The 15,542-nt window shown below is 43.3% G+C and overlaps 1 pseudogene; it reads right to left on the reverse strand.

The window, feature by feature from the left end:
* LOC125645061 (dynein axonemal heavy chain 11-like) overlaps window positions 1-15,542 on the reverse strand; it is a 186,380-nt pseudogene that overhangs the window by 28,339 nt on the left and 142,499 nt on the right.

Raw genomic sequence — 15,542 nt, forward strand, 5'->3', positions numbered from 1 at the left:
CTGTCTTCAACAAAGGCCAATGCCAGGTGCTTCAGAGGGGATGAACAGAACAGGTAATCATCAAGTGATCCATCCCTTGTCACCCATTCCCAGATTCTTGCAAACACAGGCTAGGGACACCATCCCTGCCTATCCTGGCTAATAGCCATTGATGAACCTATCCTCCATTAATTTATCTAATTCTTTTTTTAACCCTGTTATAGTCTTGGCCTTCACAACATCCTCTGGCAAGGAGTTCCACAGGTTGGCTGTGCTTTGTATGAAGAAATGCTTCCTTTTGTTTGTTTTAAACCTGCTGCCTATTAATTTCATTTGGTGACCTCTAGTTCTTGTGTTATGAGAAGGAGTAAATAACACTTCCTTAATTACTTTCTCCTCCCCCACTGGGTTCTGTGTGTGTGAAAACCATGCCATCCTTGGGTGACCCAGTATAATTTAAAAAATGAATCCAGCTCCCACATTTTGCTCCCAGGATGGCTAGTGGGAAAATCAACTCTCTTCACTGGGATAACTTTCCAGGGATGATATTGTTTTTGTGTTCTTAATGTAACCCTTCTGCCCGTCAGAGTTGGCAGCAACAAGGGCCGGGTTCAATATCTAGGGGTTCCATTCCAATAACACAATGCAAACCGGCTCGAGCCCCCACCCAGTGACCTGGGACAAATATATACCACCCCCGCTGGGCGCCTCCAAGAGGCAATACTTCCCCTCTCGCAAGCACATAGTCTAAGTGTAGCAAAAGCCTTTTAATAACAGAGAGAAACAATGTGGCATTATGTTGGGGAAACACCACCAACAGGATTCATAACACAACCCATGAGCAACAAAAAGCCCACCCCAGGCAAATTGGGGCATGCCCTTTTCCCTTTGGTTCTTGAGTCCAGCAACCCCAAATCACCCAAAGTCCCAAAAGTCCAATGCCCCAAAAGTCTCTGTCCCTGGTCAGGGCAGCCTCAGAGTTCGAAAGTTTATCTGCGGAGCTTTACCTCCCAACCTGGGTGGAAATGGGACGGGGGTAAGAGGCACCTTACGTGATCTGAAGCTGACCGCCCCATAGCTCCATAGCGGCGCTCCGCTCCGCCAGCCGCCCCACAAACTCCTTCGCTCAGCTGCACTCCGCTCCGCCAGCCGCCCCACGAACTCCTTCGCTCCGCTCCGCCAGCTGCCCCACGAACTCCTTCGCTCAGCTGCGCTCCGCTCCGCTCCGCCAGCCACCCCACGAACTCCTTCGCTCAGCTCCACGGCCCACAAGCAGCTCCTGCCATCCACACACTTCTCCGCGTCGAACTGCTCCACAATATATCTTCAGGCTCCCCCACTACTTAACACAACACTCAGTGATTTCAGCTCTTAGGTGAATTAGGGGAGCCCCAGTGCTGGTGCACTGTCAGCCCAAAGTGAGCTCAGCAGCCTATAACTAGACTTCTAATGAAATCAAAATTAGCTCTGATATTCCACAGTGGAGAGAGGAGGAAGTGCAATTAGCATGTAAGGCCCTCACCAAGGGGCCCATGCCACCAAGTATTAGTACTTGCCCCCAGCCTCTCTCCATTCACACAGTTTTGGAACCCATGACCCTTGCCTAGCGAGTGCTACTTAGTTGATGGTGAATCCCTCCATCATAACAAAAGGCCACGTACAGTTCCAAGCACAGTTCCCATAATCAGGGTAATAACAATTTATTCTTCCTGCCCCAATAACAGAGACACTGGGGATCCCACAGCAGCCAAAGTGACCATTTGGGCAGCTATGGTCTCATTCTAGGTGGGGTGGGTGTGCCTATGCAAATGAGATCAGCCCCTGAAGTTCTTTTCCACAACTTGCCACACCTCACCACCAGATGTCAGGGTGGAGCTCATCCTGACACTGCTTACATCAAGAAAGCAACTTTGAGTGGCTGGGAGTACGGTGGAAGTACTGGGAGTACTCTGGCACACTCAGCCCCAGGGAGCATCTCAGACTCAGGGTGACACTGATGGACCAAAGTCCAACTCTCCAGAGGCCCAGTAGAGCTGTCCTTCAGCATAAGCAGCTCAAGCACCAGTATGGAGTCCTAGTAAATGTACAAACCAGTTCAATCTCTCCCTCCCACAGTGGGAAGAGAGGAGGAGGAGATATCACTACAGCAGAATCTCTCCTCACACTCAGCAGATGGGGGCCTTGAACATTGTAAGATTAGTTCTGCATACCTAATGACATATGGAGCAAAGTGTTGTGGGAGAAAGCGATCATGGACTAAGCGGGCACGTGCATGAGCATACACCCACCCAACAACATACAAAGGTGTCTCTGTCACAGACATACCGCACCTGGAAAGCTAACTGGGCTGTGAAGGTAAGCTTGTCTCTTTCAAACAGACCCCGAGGACGGATGTAAATGAAAGTGGAGTATGTCACACACTCGATCAGATTGTTTACCCTCTGTCAGGAAGTGTGCGGGAGTCCGGGCCCTGCACCCCTCTTCCTGAGATTCACCATGACTCTCAGCCAGCCAGTAAAATGGAAGGTTTATTGGACAATAGCAACACAGTCTAAAACAGAGCTTATGGGTACAACCAGGACCCCTCAGTCAAGTCCTTCTGGGGGGGCAGGGAGCTTAGACCCCAGCCTTGGGCTTCCCTGCATTCGACCACCCAGCCTGAAACTGAAACTCTCTCCAGTCCCTCCTCCTCTGGGCTTTGTCCCTTTCCCAGGCCAGGAGGTCACCTGATTCCTTTGTTCTCCAACCCTTTAGCTCTCATCTTGCAGGAGGGAAGGGCCTGGCCATCAGTTTCCAGGAAACAGAGTGTTGGCCATTCTCTGTGACCAGACCCCTGCACACACCTGCCCTCTAAGGTTCTGCAATTTCATACACCCTTATCCCACCACCTAGATACTTAAGAAGTACATAGGGGAAACTGAGGCACCCCCACAATATTCAGAGAAAACATTAAGAACAGTCCCACTTCATCACAGCCTCTCACACCCATTGTCAGAGGATTCTGCCTGCTGCCCTGCTTTGTGAAATACAACATAAAAAGCCCATGACAGAAGGGAGACAAGGGTCTAAGCCAATGGTAACACTAGATTAAAACAGCAGCACACGAACGTATTGATCTCTTTCTAACTCGTAACCTTGAGCAAGAACTGATATATTGGATTGATTTTAATCAGCTTATCCTTGCGGAAATAGAGCTGGGAAGCTCTTGCCACTACTGGCTGATAATGCTCACGAGCCTCATTGATCTTCACTTTGTTGACTTTTGCTTCCAAAACCTGCAATATGTGAGAGATACAGAAACTGTGTGTGAAGAGCTGGACCTGGCCTGACTGGATTCAGTGAGCAGCATTACGACAGAGGCCTTGGGAGAAGCCAGAGGGTTTGCAAATGATGGAAGTAGCAACAACTTTGGGTCTGTTTCTGGAAGGTTCTGAGAGCCTCAGATTCTGCAAGGTTTGAGATGTGACATACTCTCAACTCCCATGACAGTCAATGAGAGCTGAGAGCACTCAGACCCAGCAGGAGGTGCTCACTCTTTGAAGGATCAGGTCCTTGAGGAGGCCACAAGATTAAGAACACCCTGAACTTCTTTTCCCTGCTTCAGTTACTTTTCAAATCATTTTAGGGCATTAGAAATTCAAAGGGCCTCAGCCGAAAATTGTTTTCCATGCAGCACTCCCAATAAGGCAATGGAGTTTTGAGTGCAGACATTGCAGGATTGAGTCGCAAATATTTAATTTCAACCCATTTGTTTCTCACTGCTCAAACATTTTAAAAGAAAGAAAGAAAATAAATCAGTGATCACTTTCCCTCAATGGATATTGTGAACTAAGAATAGAGAGACGACACAGAAAGTATCCAGCTACTATATATGTCCATAGCAAATGCAGCTGCTTGTATCATGCTAGAACATCTGCAGGAACATGACATTCACGCAGACTCACACACATTAGCTTTATACAGAGAACAGTTTTGTTATGAAAGCAACATAAATCTATTTTATAATAGCTTTGTCCACCACCTCCCCTTGCTCTCTTAACATAATTTTAACTGAAGAATACTGTCAAACTGGTCAAAATGGGACAAATCCTCAAGTCCGTCATCATTTTTTACTCAGTCCTTAGTAGTCTGAGTGATGTCATGGTAAAAAATGACTAAGGATTTCAGGATTTGGCCCTTTTTGCATTAATAGCCACTATGTAATTGTATCTCTTCAGAAAAGGCATGAAGCTACCAAAAGAATGACAGGCGGAAGATGTCAGTGCCTACGTGAAACAGCTAAACTCATTCCAGGCAGAGCTGATCACATTTTGTAAGAGGCACTGCTAGTCTGTAGAAACTAGGCAACAAGGACCTGCGTTTCTATTCCTCTGCACCTTGCGTAGTCATTTACACCAGTGAAAAGTAAGTGGTAGAAATGTTACCATTCCAACTTTGCACTGCTGTAAATGACAGCACAAGGTCCATAGAAATGGACAATCAGGCCCCCCAATGTGAATTTTTGCAGAGTTAGAGGCAACCCCTTCCCTAGTTCCTTTACAAGTCTCAGCTAAACTCTCTTCCTAAGGATTCACACTCAACCATTTTTAAAAACAAGTGTTCTAAAAGGTTCTTTTAAACTCCAGTCTGTCCCAACAACCTGTTTATAAAGAGTTCTGATGCTTTAGTTTATTTGATGGCTTCTTTTGAAAGAGGCTTTTAATTGAATGTTTGCTATCTACCGCTATTTCATCAATATAGGCTGCTTCCTGAGGATTTTTACAGGGGAAACTTTGGCACTGATGTATGTTAGTTTAAAGTTATCTAGGAGATGGGTAAAGATGACCTCACAGTAAGACAAATACAAATCTGCAGCTAATGTGCAGATTTGCAATTTACTGGGTTCCTCGGGAACATCTTACTCACAGCCCCCTAAGGAGAGTCCAGGCAGGATGCATCCACACAGGGTAATCAGCTCCAGCCACATTCTCTCATTCTTCCCTCTGACTTCAGGGCTCAGACAAGCCTGATGGAAAAGTAGCCTAGCTGGGGTCACAGCTTTCAGCTCTGTCTAGTCTCACAGCACTTACTGAACCCTCTCCACCTAAGGAAGACCTTCAGAAGTAAGCGTCTCCCTTTTAAAAAGACACTGTCACATGATTAACGTTCCGAGACATTTCTGCAGTTGGTTGTTGATGTTATCTATTCTGAGATGGCAAAGGGATGGGATAATAGCGTCACTGTATTCTGATCTGGCTTGAATGCTGATATCCTCAGATTTTTTGGTCAAGTCACTTAATCACCACCTCAGTTTCCCTATCTGTGAAACAGGGGTGAACTACGTATTTTACTACCTAACAGGGACGAACAGAGGATGAATTAATTAGTTTGTAAAGCACTTTGCAGATGAAAAAGAGATGTAAGTGCTACGTATTTATTACTGATATCACATGACATTTCATACTTATGAATGTAATATTTCTCTCTAAACTGCATATGAACCATGACTTTAAAATGCAATGATTTCTAACATTAGCTTCTTGGTTTGCATACTTAGCACTGTTTGCACAAGAGATCCAGTGATGTGCATCAGCATAGCAGAAATTAATATAGAGCTCCAAAATGTGTATGGCATTCATCACTTTCCTGTTACCTTCTTGAGTTCCTCAATTTGCATGAGGTTCATTATGCATCCACTGAAAGGGTTTTCCATACTGGACATATGTTTTTACAGTCAGTTCTGACTACTTAGAGCCAGAGAAAACAGCTCAAGGATTGAATCTGCCTGCCTGCATTTCACTGGAGTAATTCTTGCACTGTTCCCTCCTGTTGTTTTATCTAATCTCCTCAGGCCCTTGGGAGTTAGGTGCCTAGGTGCTTTTTGAAAAACCCACTACCTGCCTATCTGTATCGGTGCCTAAATCCCTATAAAAATCTGGCCCTTTAGTTTTATGATTGAGCAATGTCAACCAACCGATAACTCAATACAGGGCAATCTCAACATAATTCTAAACCAAACAACATAGAAAAATATCAGTAAGCATTTGGTTCATAAGAAACTATGAAAAGAGATGTGCCAAAGAAAAGCTAATTTTCAGTTAACAGTCACATGTGAAATGTAAAACATCGATCTAATTCTCTTCTTCTTACAGCTTTTATTTTGAATTTATAAAAGGATTTCATTGTGATTAAAACATTTTAGAATTATCAGGGTACAAATTATAGAGAGATTCTACTACACTACATATACATGCAGTTTCACCTATGCAAGTAACTGAGGCTGTTACCCACGGAAAAGAGCTATTAAAAAGAATCTCTGAAACACACTGAGATCCTCACAGATTAATATGCTGAAAAAAGAGGTGATGCAATAAGTATAATTATGAAAGAAAAACATCTGGTTTTGATCAAAAAGAGCCATCTTCATCTTATCAAAATGATCATTATTGTTGCTGAGCTAATTCTTTTCATATTTTACCTTTAGTTCTACTTCTGCTGCTGTGTGTAGTGTTGTTTCCAGCTTTTCAACCAGAAGTGTATCCCAAAGAAATTACTCTTGGCAGCCAAAAGACGTGCCAGCAATTCATCCTCAAGCATTTTCAACTCAATTTTAAAATAATTTTGCTGCTTTGTGAGTTCAGACTGAAATGAAGATGGCTAGTTTGCAAATCTATATATCAAACAATGTTAACATAGGAAATATTGCATCTCTTTGCTTCAAATACACTGATCTCCTAAACCTTCCTTATAAACCTAGATTTTAGTAATTAAGTTTTGGATTAACATCAAAAGAAAGAAAATGTATAAATTGTGACCTTTTTTCTGATTATTATTAAACAGATTTAAATCAGAAAAATTAGCTAATTACTGGCTATAGATTCCATCCTAATAAATGTGAGTTAACATCCAGATTTATGTCTGACCATATCTTGCAATTATTTCTGTGTGCACCACACACTAGTCATGTCATCCTCTTTCAGGCAAAAACATGCACAAGAGAGAAGAACTCATACACAACATTAATAGCTTCAAAGCCAGGGAAAACCTGAGGCATTATCTCCTTGGTTTAAAGGGGTAGTAGCTAAGCAGACCTAGCCTGGCATGTGGCTTACGAGTACAGACCCTTTATGATTTGCAAAGAATCATGGCCCTAAATGTCAGTCTGAGGGAATTCATGTGGCATGCCTGCCCCACCAACAGCTGCAGAAGCAGCTTGGTTACCTAGCTGGCATTGGTCCTTGGTCTCCAGTTGCAACTTTGCAGTGAGTACAAACTGTAGATTGGGAGCACTAACTTCTCAGCACTTATCTGTGACAAATCTGTGGGGTTCTGAAAGGATTATGCTATCTACAGGAAGTTCCCCAGGCCCCTTCCGTGGTCTGAAATCTCCAACTCCCAGCCAGCAGAATCCCACACTTGTTGCGGAGAAGCTGCTGGGGAAGGAGTTGTGCAGGCTATGCTCATAGGTTCTGCCTTGGCATTTTTCATGACCCAGTTCACAAGAGCCATTCGATGCGTTCATTACTTGTTACATTGCTTTATCCCTTTCTCCATTATTTCTCAATTATCAAAGTGTGGCTTCCTCAGTGAGGATTCTGTGCATGCCAATGCCAAAGTACTAACACAGTTATCGTCAGTTATTCTAGAGTAAAAAATGGATGCCACAATTTTTATGAGTATAAAATGTGTATTTGTTCCACCTCCAAAAAATCCTTTTTGATGAGACCAAGCATAAAATATTTCAGTTCAAAAGGAGCATTCCAAGATAAGCTTATACATGACATATCCATCTCAAACATAACTAGAGTGTTGCCACTACGGTGCTCAATTGGCAGCATTCAGACTTGGTGTGTGTCCACACCATTGGGCGGGAAGCTTTAGGGCAACATTTTCAAAAGTGTCCAAGTCACTTAGCAGCTCAAGTCCCATTTTCAAAAGTGACTTGGACACTTAGGACCTAAGGCTTATTTAAAGTCAGTGGAACTTAGGGTATGTCTACAATACAAAATTAGGTTGATTTTATAGACGTCAACCTTTAGAAAGAGATTTTATAAAGTTGATTGTGTATGTCCCCACTAAGCGCATTAAGTCGGCAGAGTGCGTCCTCAATACATGGCTAGCATCGACAGTCCCCACAGGCTCCGCTGCCCATTGGAATTCTGGGTTAAGCTCCCAATGCCTGATGGGGCAAAAACATTGGTTTTGGGTACATGTCGTCTGTCTCCCCTCCCTCCCTCCGTGAAAGCAATGGCAGACAATTGTTTCACGCCTTTTTTCCTGGGTTACTCATGCAGACGCCATAACACGGCAAGCATGGAGCCAGCTCAGCTCACCGTTGTGAGCACTGTAAACACCTCACGCATTATCCTGCAGTATGCGCAGAACCTGGGTAGGAGCCATAAGCACGAGGATGATTGTGAGGAGGACAGGGACACAGATGTTCCTGAAAGCATGGGATGTGGCATTTGGGACATCATGGCTGAAGTGGGATAGGTTGATACAGTGGAACGCTGATTTTGGGCCCAGACAACAAGCACAGACTGGTAGGATGGCATAGTGTTGCAGGTATAGGATGATTCCCAGTGGTTGCGAAACTTTTGCATGCGTAAGGCGACTTTCATGGAACTTTGTGACTTGCTTTCCCCTGCCCTGAAGTGCAGGAATACCAAGATGAGAGCTGTCTTGACAGTTGAGAAGTGAGTGGCAATAGCCCTGTGGAAGCTTGCAATGCCTGACTGCTACCAGTCAGTTGGGAATCAATTTGGAGTGGACAAATCTACTGTGGGGGCTGCTGTGATTCAAGTAGCCAATGCAATCAGTGACCTTCTGCTAGCAAGGGTAGTGACTCTGGGAAATGTGCAGGTCATAGTGGATGGCTTTGCTGCAATGGGGTTCCCTAACTGTGGTGGGGTGATAGACGGAAGGCATATCCCTATCTTGGCACTGGACCAACTTGCCAATCAGTACCTAAACTGCAAGGGGTACTTCTCAATGGTGCTACAAGCACCGGTGGATCACAAGGGACATTTCACCGACATCAACATGGGATGGCCGGGGAAAGGTGCATGATGCTCGCATCTTTAGGAACTCCAGGCTGTTAAAGCAGCTGCAAGAAGGGACTTACTTCCCAGACCAGAAAATTACCATTGCGGATGTTGAAATGCCAATAGTTATCCTTGGGGACCCAGCCTACCCCTTGCTCCCATGGCTCATGAAGCCTTACACAGGCAGCCTGGACAGTAGTAAGGGGCAGTTCAACTATAGGTTGAGCAAGTGCAGAATGGTGGTAGAATGTGCCTTTGGATGTTTAAAAGCTCGCTGGCGCTGTTTGTTGACTAGGTTAGACCTCAGCGCAACCAATATTCCCACTGTTATTGCTGCTTGCTGTGTGCTCCATAATATCTGTGAGAGTAAGAGGGAGACATTTATGGCAGGTTGGGAGTTGAGGCAAATCGCCTGGTGGCCGATTTTGAGCAGCCAGACACCAGGGTGATTAGAAGAGCACAGCTAGGCGCACTGCGCATCAGAGAGGCTTTGAAAACCAGTTTTAGGACTGGCCAGGCTATGGTGTGACAGTTGTGTGTGTTTCTCCTTGATGCAAACCCACCCGCTTTGTTGATTTTAATTCCCTGTAAGCCAACCACCCTCCCTGCTTTGATCACAGCTGGCAAAGGAAATAAAGTCTCTATTGTTTTGAAACCATGCATTCTTTCTTTATTAATTAAAAAAAAAAGTGAGATAACTGACAAGGTTATGTGGGTGGGGTTGGGGAGGAGGGAAGGACAATTATAATCGGGCCCACTGAGCACAAAAGTTCACCAGCATGCCTGCTGGGCTATATATATTAGTATGACAAGTACAAATCTATTGATGAAAGTGAAAAAGTTTGTTGTGCTGGTCCCTCCAGCAAGTGGAGATGTCATTCTAAAGAGCAATAACTAACATGAGAAATGTTACAGTAATGCACATACACACCTTGAAGGGTTCTAAGTCTGGTGTTCCCAAATTGACAACGTGTGCCAACAACTGATCTTCTAAATCAGCTTGAGTAACAGTGAAATTGATTAAAGTGTTCTGGGCCTGGCTTTCTCGTTTGTAATGGGGATTTGCAAACTGTGTGTGGTGGATCAGCCAGAATTTAGGGTGAAACTTACATTCCTTATCCCCTACTCTGATATAACTGTATGCAGGTGGGGAGAGTGGAGGTGAAGGAAAGGAACATGACAGCAGGAAATAATTGTACTTCTGAAGAAATAAAATGTGAGTGAGAGGGAAAGTAGCTTGACTGAAAAGTGAATGGGATGCCTGGCTCAGTTATTCAACAAGACCGAAAGAGACTTGTAGCGTGTATTGGAACAGAAAGTGTGCATTTCAAAAGTCATTCACATTCAGAATTGCAACCAAAATATAATTAGTAGCAGTAACTTTGTGAGTCTCAACATACCAGGAAATCCCTTCTTGAATCAAATGCCTCCCGAGGGAGTGAGAAATTAAAGCTGCCTTTCCACTCTGAGCTGCTGCACACCAGTATCAGTAGTCAGCATAAGGAGGATTCTGCATGTAGTTGCCCTGTGGGGGTGTCATGAAAAAACACCCTCCTGAGTGCAGCCAGTTTCAGTGCTGTAAAGCGCCAGTGTAGACAGTGCCCCAGCGTTGGGAGCTGCACCCCTCGTGGAGGTGTTTTTTTTAAAGAGCGGGAGAGCTCTGCCGCGACCACCCAAGCCATGTTAAAGCCCTGACATGGCAGCGCTTTAGCATTCCCAGTGTAGACTAGCCTTCAGGAAGGCTGCTCTCAACAGGTAGACAATCTGAGAAGTAAGATTTAAAGTTAGGTGGGGAAATTAAGATAACAAGAGAAAAAAGGTGAAAGGATCAGGACAGGAATGTGGGGATTGTGATGACTCCACTTTGTTCCTCAATTTGACCTGTTTGATTAGGGCTCTCACAGCTGCTGTAATTAGAACTAAATTTCAAGAGTCAGGAATTCATTACTGTGGCTCACTAACTACTTTCTCCCAGTATGATTAAAGAGTAGAGAAAAGGAACTGAAAGAATTTTATGCTATTCCATTAATAGTTCTCTCTTGCCTAAATTGTAGGTAAGAGCTGCATTATGGCAACTTTCCCAGGGTTGCATGATTTAAAGAGATTAGACAAGCCGGGTAACGTAACAAGCTAGCGTGCATGATCCCTATAGTCAGAAACAATCTTGGGCAATAGAGGGAATGACCATGAGAGATGGGATATTCTCATTCTCCGGCAGGGCCATGGGATGGAAGGGAGAATCCCTGGTAGTTGCACAAAGGGATGTAGGTGCAGCTAAACCAGAGGGAGGGAAAGGGTTCAGGATTATAATGGGGAGGAGAGGGAAATGCCACTAGACTAAAAGGGGAGTGAATAGCTGAGAAACCCACTCATATTAGCATGTCTCTATCTCAGAGAGGTGGGTACATGACTTGAATGGAAGGGGAGATAGCTCCCTATGTCAAAATAGTGAAATAAAGAAATCAGGTTAATAAAGTGGAGGATATGGATCCCTTCCAGCCACTCCTCCTCTTGGGGAGAGGAGCATTACTAAATGTGGCCTATTTTTGACCCATGCGGCAGCACACAGGTTGGTATAACCCCTCCGGTGCTACAGTAGGGAATTGAGGAAGATTCCATGGTGTGGTGGGGAACACTACTCATCTGGGTCTCACAAGGTCCCTGGGTAGTACAGCCAGGACTGTGCAGATAGAACCCTGGCCCAAACTTTAGTTTTCCCCTGTCAGGTGTGCATGGGTGTAAAGCCACACACGGAAGGGTTAAGCAGCTGGAAGATGCAGCTGGGCCCAACAGTTCAGGGGCCTTGCAGTACCCAGATGGTAGCATACCCAATCACACATGTGCTAGAGAACTTTGATGAAAAGATACATTAAATATAGATAAACATAAGTGGAGAGATGGCTGATGACATGATAGCAAACTGATTTACCTTCCTTTCTTTAGCATATGCCTTCCAAGTAGTTGGTTAAGTACAGGATCAATGGTTACGTCGAGTTCTCTATCAAAACAGGATCTCCAGCAACAACTACCTGCTGTATAATATCAACATACCTGTAAAAATCCACAGGGGTCGGGGGAGACATGGACACAATGCTGAAGATGCTAATAGACAGCTCAGTTAGTTATTTCACTGGATACTTTGATATGCTTACAGTAAGAAAACAGTTTAGTAGAGTTTTTAATGCTTCCTGGGATATAAAGAAAACAGTTCAGGATAAAATTAGCCCCCGCACCACTTTAGTAGCTCAACAAATAAATGTTTCTATTCCTACTAATTCTGGTAGCTGCCAACTAGCTTTTATCCTGCCTGACTCAAATGGACGACTTTCAAATCTGAGCCATATCTGCTTTTTATCCATTTGATCCCCCTGGAGCGGGGGGTCAATCAATAGAGGCCAATGTTCATCGTTTGTAAGAATAGTGGCATTTTGTGTGGACATGTATCGCTGGGCAAGCCTTCATTGTTCCATTTAGCAATTGTTGCATCATCCGTCAGCATGGAGATTGGAGCAAGACCTTCTGTCATTGGAATGGGGACCTAAAGTAATAAAGGTTAACTTTTAAATTGCTAGTTTCAATGGCTTGTGTGTGACAATATCTTTTCACACATATTTGTAATGCATGTAAAGAAAAAACTGCATCAACAGGAAAAAAATGCAGCATGCTTCTTAACTTTGTACGAATCAACACATGAATGTAAGAACTTGGGTTATAATTTTAAACAGTCAAAAGACGGAATACACAAATTAAGATTTTCATAGTGATCTCAACTCTCCAGTGCTGCACATATGGAAAACAATTTGACTGTCTGTGTAACATTCATTGAAGTATTTTAGAGTTATACATACAAGGGCAGAAGAGTAGTCACTTATATTAAACCTTTAGCTGTATAATCAGTACCTGGTGGGCCAATTTCCACTCTCAGCTCCGCTGTCTCACAGCTATAAGAAATCCTGTGTCTTCAAATACGTTACTGCAGGCTTAAGGTGGTATAACTGAGCAGAATTTAGCTCTCCACATGCCACATGGGCACTTTATGATGAAGACCTCTGCTTTTTGTACATCCTGACTGTAGAGGGTTTAAAATTATGGCCTGAACATTATTACATTAATATAAATGTGTATATTTTATTCCCATGTTTTTTTAAAAAAAGGGAGATTCAGGGCCCAAATTTTGCCCTGTATTAGCACAAAGTTGATCTAACACTGGCTTAACCAGCCCATAGAGGAGACGTAATCAATTATTTTTTGTCAAGGTCTAAATTTCTTGGTCAAGGTCCAGACTCCAAAGAAAATAATACAAAAATAAAATTAAGAATAAGAATAAGAGAATAAAAAGATTTTGTGGTCTGTCCAAAAGCGTCTGGTGGTCCAGATTTGGTCCACAGTCTGCCTATTGATTACCCTTGCCCCAGAGGATTCCTCCAGTGTTAGGGAATCCGTGGGTAGCACAGAGCTACTTTACTGTTCCTTTGGCACCCACTATTCCACCCATTGTTGCAAAGAGTATATCTGGGGAAATGGAGGAATGGTTCTTTATACACTGAAAGTCCTTCATTGCTAGGATGGTTCCTTGGTGTTCTTGGGAGCCTGAATAATAATTTAGAGTAGCCCCCAGACTGCTCTAATTTACTGAGGCCAGCCTGGCATCCAGACAGCCCCAGACAGCAGTCTAAGGCCAACTTTGCACTCTCCTGAGTTGTGCCTAGCACTCTCTCTGGTCAAAGCACATGATTCACAAAACCCTAATTACTATACTGCTTTCACTGTGAGCTTCCACATTTTCACAGACAAAAGCTACTGTATGGAACTCCACAGTGAAATTGCAGCACAAAACACTGGTATTATGTAATTATAATATTTTATAATATCTTAAATAAGCTTATTACTTTAAACTTACGCTAAGGGATTCATAATAGAAACATCTCAAACAAATTAGTTAATCATATAAAACACTATATGTAACTTTTTATTTCGCTCTTTCTTTCTCATTCTTTGTAATTAGCTTGGAGACTGGCCCTCAGTCAAAACTAGCCACCTGGAAAGTTTCAGCTTGTAACATTTAGCTTTTTGTGAGTCATAAATGTGCAAAAAAGAATTTTTTACAATAGAAAAAACACTTTTTTTCCCCATCCTTGCATAATTCAATACCAATGAATGGTTTTTACTCAGGCTTGCAAAAAAAAAAAAAAATCACATTTCAACTGAAACCAAGCATGAAAAATTTCAGATGCAAAGGAAATTTTCATCTGAAGGAAAGTTATGCGCATGAGACAACAGCAGGTTCAGATGGACGTCTCAATGCAACCTTAATATAGCATTCACCATGAATCCAGTGTTATAACTGAACACTAAATCTTGCTCTGTGCTGCACAGTGGAGGGACGAGAATAGAGTATTAACAGCCTGTCCCCTCATGCAAGCAGCAGGGAAGCTTCTCTCCACAGCCCTCAGCAGAATACTGGCCGGACCTGACAATTGCCCTGGGTTGCAAATCATTTCCCCAAGGTCTGTGGGTTAGTCTGCATGTCTAGCCCACATCAGCTAGTGAATATGTTTCAAACAACAGCAAGCACTAGCCAGCGACCTCATTTGCTCTTGTTCAGGAGTGCACTTCGTTGATTTATTATTTCCAAACGTACCTTCCTATACAATGAGATATTTGCAGAAAGTAGAGTTAAGCTACATGGTGAGTCAACAGCTAAAAAAGGAAATACAGCAGATGTTGGATTTTTTTGATTAATTGTACTTTTAAAAAAATAAACAGTATGAGCACTTCAATTACGAAGGCGTGTGCAAGTCTTTACTTAGCCTCTAGTTTGCCAAGTAAGGCATCCACAGGTTTTGAACTAGCCAATATCTCTTTGCAAATGAACCAGCATAAGAAATAAAAGCTGCAGGTAGGAGCATATCTCCACACAGAATTTGCTCTTGTTCACGATCCTGAGGGACTGACTGAACCCATCTGAAATCTTTGGACTAGAATACAAGGATGAAAGAGCCTTGTTAATTAATTGTTTACAAACAAATTGCTGAAAGGAAGTCCTCATTGTTCTGGGAGCAGGTGGGGTTACTCACACGTGTTAGAAACAAGACAAATAGTTTGGAGTTTGCACATAGCAAGTCTCAAACAATTCTGTTGCACAAAATATCCTGTGTTCAACATTATGTTGATCTCAAAAGCAGGTTGCTTTTGGCAGTGGGGGGGGGGGGCAAGATCCAGTCAATAGCATAGTAGTAGAGGGATAGCTATGCAGCATAGATGCAAGACTTTCTAGGGAAGGGCTTAAAGCTTCATCTTGAGTCTGGTTGTCTTTGGGGATTGGTAATATCTCTGATATCCAGATGACTTGTGAAAAATCAACTCAGGGCATTAGTGGTGGAAAAGTTGTTGAAAATGGCTGTTTGGTGATTTATATGGAATGAGTTGGTGGCCTCAGTTCTGTGATTAGCAGGCAGATGACCACAGCATTATTGGCACCAATCAGAGGCCAAAGACGGAATGGATACAGAGACAGAACTAACTTTTTGGCCCTAGAGA

The sequence above is a fragment of the Caretta caretta genome, chromosome 11 (assembly GCF_965140235.1).
Source record: "Caretta caretta isolate rCarCar2 chromosome 11, rCarCar1.hap1, whole genome shotgun sequence".
Taxonomy (NCBI): domain Eukaryota; kingdom Metazoa; phylum Chordata; order Testudines; family Cheloniidae; genus Caretta; species Caretta caretta.